The following is a 4,486-nucleotide window of genomic DNA, read 5'->3' on the forward strand; positions in this document are numbered from 1 at the left end:
TTTTGGAAAAAGGCTGCAATGAAACAAAGAGTGAAAAATTTAAAGGGGTCTGAATACTTTCCGTACCCACTGTATACAGAGAAAATAATAATCCAGGAGAACAGCAACACAGCTGCCAGATGCACTGTGGGAACGTATGAATGAATAGGTCTTTTATAATCTCACTGTATAAAGGAAAGTGGCAGCAATGCCGCCTCCACACAGAACAGTGTACCTAGTCTCTTTTTCTCTTCTTCTACAATCATGTTCTTATTTAATGTTATGCATAAACAGACAGGTTTCGGATAAGCATTTAGACATGCCTGCCCCCCCCCCCCCCTTCCGTCTCACCACGGTCTTCTATGGTGGGGATGGGGATACCATCTTCCGTGAAAACGGTGATTTCTCCTGTTAAAAGTAAACCAGCGTCATGAGAGAGAGAGAACCCTGAAGTTACCCGAAATCCTACTTCGTAGTCCAGGTTCTGTAAACAGATTGCGTCGTGATTTAACATCATGTATATTCTTCATTAATAATTGAAATCTTGCCACGATGTAGCACGTTAGTTTGATAGTGCCAGGGATGAGTTCTGGGTTGGGACATGTACTCTAAACCACAGTGTCTATGTGGCGTTTTTCCATTACGTGGTACCTGGTCGAATCGAACTGCTTAAACACAGCGGGGTTTGTTCAGAACACCCCCCCCCCCCCCCCCCCCCCCCCCCCCCCCCCCCCCCCCCCCCCCCCCCCCCCCCCTCCAACCCCTCCTTTGGTCTGTCCCAAACAATGAGGACTCAGTGAATGGGGACAGTTCTCTCCGACCTATCAGTTAGGGGTTGGAATCACCAGACGCCTCCCGATACGATTTTAAGATTTTAAACATATTGCAATATTCTGCAATTTATTACCTTTTTTCCAACTTCTAATTTTTCAAATCAAACGACGTCCCCAAAAGGCAACTTTGTCAACATCTGTTTTAAGAAACATTTCTCTTTTTGTTCATATCACTTCAATGTTATTGCTGCAAAATGCGACAAACTGACCAACACGTATATAATAAAAGATCCATACTTGTTGTCCGTGTATCGACACAGCATTCCCACTGAAAATATCGCGATACTATGCTGTATCAATTTTTTTTCCCACTCCTATAACCAGTAGTCTGCAGGTTTCCACGTCACCTTTTGGTATTGCCTCAGCTCGCTTGCAACCTCAAATGAGGTGGTACTAAAAAACAGGACCTGTTAGCAGGTACCAGGGACTTTTTTTCGTAATGGAAGACCAAAAACGCGAGTAGAGGAGGTTACCACGCAGTAGAAAAACGCCAACAGTCTTTTAACTTAATGGTGTCCTTGTGTCTCACGTGGAGACGCGGTAACACACCCAGTGTGTGAAATCACAGTGATTCTTACTTTTGCCTTTCTCGAGTGCCAGACAGACCTTCGCTGAGCTCTGAAGCATCATATTCCAATCATTTCCGTCGATGCTTTTATGTCCAAAGATAACACAGGAAACGCATTTGGGAGCATTATCTGTGGATTTAATTCCAATGCACATTTAATATGACAGTTTTAACATCTTTGCAAGTTGCACATGCACTCCATTGTTTTTCCAGTAGCATGTTTTAGAGTTGAAGGACCATGTGAAAGAGAAGTGGCGCACCAGGGAGGGGACATCATGCTATTTGTGTATTTTATAGGACAAATATGAGAAGCACAGAACAGCCTTGTGTACGGCGTCCTGCAGAAACCATCACTGCCAAAAAAAAGACGTTTGAAGCCGAAGCTGAACCCCTTAATGTTTCTGTAACTCCTATGCACTTTTAATAATGATCAATGCATTCATTAGCGGTAGTAGGACGTTGTGAGATATGGTTTACATGCTGGGAGATAACACCAGCTGTCACAATATGAAAACACAGCACCAAATGGATAAACTGGACTTCTGCAGGACACAAAATATTGTGGCCGATATGTTGTGTTCGCTCTGTGATACAGTATTTGTTGGTGACGTCCAACTGTGGAGACTCTCTGTGACTTTCATTTGACTGGAGTTGGATTTTAGCTACTGCACAGAAGTGAAAAGAAAATACTTTTTACCTGTTTTTAGAATTTGAAGAAGTAAGAAGGGAAGTGTTTTGGAGGATTTCTAAATGATACGGACAAAATGTAAGATACTGTATGTTTTTACTGGGGAAAATAAATGGACTCACTTTTGAAACTCTGCATAGCTCTTGGAAGTGAAGAGGATGATGAAGGTGTTTCCTACTTTGCGCAACATTTATTTCTTTGTGCTTTTATGCCTCGGTGGCTTTTTTAACACAACAGTCGTGCGACGAGGAAACAAAGCATCAATAAAGATTATTGCTGTAACAGAAAAGTTGCATCACAAAGTAACTTTTAGCGGATCTATTCATTTACCTTCTCCAGAGGAAAAACAGCAGCAGCAGTGTTCTTGTTCACATGGCTTTGCTTTCTTTATTTTAGTTACGCTTGAAAAATACTTTTTTATGTCTTCAGCTGTCCTGTCAAATAAAGGCATAAAATGGCCCAAAAATGTCTTTAAAAAAAGGTAAGTCTGTCTCTGAGACAACAAACACCTTGTCAAACAAAACCATTTTGTCCAACAGAAACGAGTAAACGTTGAGACATCATGGCCATTTTTCCATTTCAACCTGATTTGAACTTAACCTTACTAATTCATTAACTATTAACATACTCACTCTGACATCTCTCCATGTATACTGCATGTATAGGACCTGAGCATGTGTGTGTATTTCAGGCCTGTGTGTGAGTACTAACAAAAAGACAAAGTGTACACAGAGTGTAGTGCAGTAATTTCCCCATTGGGGACTAATAAACAAATTAAAAATTAAAATGAAAAATTACTATTAACCCTTGTGGACCATTTGTTTTTGTAGTTCAAACTTCTGTCGTATCGTTTTGGTCCCTTTTTGTCACCTGATGTTTTTCAGCTTTTCCTGATGTTTTTGTCAGTTTTTTTCAAGTGTTTTTTTTTTCTGCCCTTTTTCATTTTATTTTCTATAGTTATATTTATTTTGCAGACATTTTTAGATCTATCCGATGTCGGATTTCAAAATTAAGGGCTTAAAAGTAAAGCTATATATGCCATTTTTTTCAGGCTGTTAAAGCCATATTTGACTCTTTTTCAGGCTACTGTAAATCAGACTCCTCCTTTTATGCCAGCTTTATTCCAACTCTGCGTGAGACATCACATATCCAGCGTGTCACTCAGGTAATATCGGACCATTCTGATAGGTAGGATTTTAAAATTAAAGGCGTAAAGGTCCAACTAAAGCAAAATTTGAAATCTTTATCAGGTTGTTTATGGCAAAGAACGTATTCACATACACTTTCTGTACTCTCACACACACACACACACATCACACTCCCCCCCTTCCCCCCCCATGGTGCATTATTCATGCTTGTTCCTCTCTATAAATATCCAACATGGCAGTAATGGAAGAGCTTTACGGTATATTATATAAGCTTCATTCAGTCCTAAATCTCCCTTGTGTTTGTTGGCTTCCACTTTCCCAGTTTTGCGTGTTTAATGTATCAACGCTATGCACCTAATTCCCTTTCAATCGCTTTGGAGTTGTGTGTGCATAGACTACTGAATAATTTGGAGACTCGTCGTGGTTTTGGGCTGTGAATGGACGCCATATGAACAAGAGGAGAAAAAGCAAACTTAAAGGAAGGGCCAGAGTATTGCACGTGGTCTGGATAAAGCACACAAAGCGTATCTACACTGTGGATCCTGTAGATGCTGCCGTTATTCAATTTAGTGAAAACTAACAATTATTTAGTTTAGTTATGAAAATGCCAGTAGGACTGATCATCTCACCTGGCAATTAGATGGTTAGTCTTGGTCTAAGATGTTTTTAACTCTCATGTTGTCCTCAGGTCAAATTGATCCATTTTCCTATATCAATGTTCTTTTTAACTTCCTAATTGTAATTCCCCAAAATAACATGATTGAGTTCACACAATGCTTTTTGGCAAGTACAAATCTCTACTTTCATTAACTGTTAAATAGGTGATTGGTGTGTCTTATTCAGTTGGAGTTGAATAAGAAGAATAAGTTGAATAAATTGGCATTAGGAGTGGTTTGGAAATAGTATTGAGTAAAAGTTTGAAATAAAACATATTTCAGTCTGGGATTATCCATCAACATCCATTCCTTTCATTTTAGTCTAAATGATTCCTAATTTCGGCTTTTCTAAGTCAAACATTAGGGATAATTTCCCATAAATGAGGTTTATTGACCAAAAATTCCAAAAATAACTGTAACACTGAAGTTAATACTGATAACATAGAAAAACATTTAACAGTGATGAAAAAAGGGATGAAAAAAAACATTGATAAAAAGCATCAATAAAAGTGTTGGTGTCAAGCTAACACAAGGGTTAACTATCAGTCCTGTCCTGTCTGGCTGCACTCTCCCTGTCAATGACCCTCACCCAGGTGTACCGTCGGGATCATGGA

This window comes from Etheostoma cragini, chromosome 8, assembly GCF_013103735.1.
Source record: "Etheostoma cragini isolate CJK2018 chromosome 8, CSU_Ecrag_1.0, whole genome shotgun sequence".
In the NCBI taxonomy this organism is placed as follows: Eukaryota; Metazoa; Chordata; class Actinopteri; order Perciformes; family Percidae; genus Etheostoma; species Etheostoma cragini.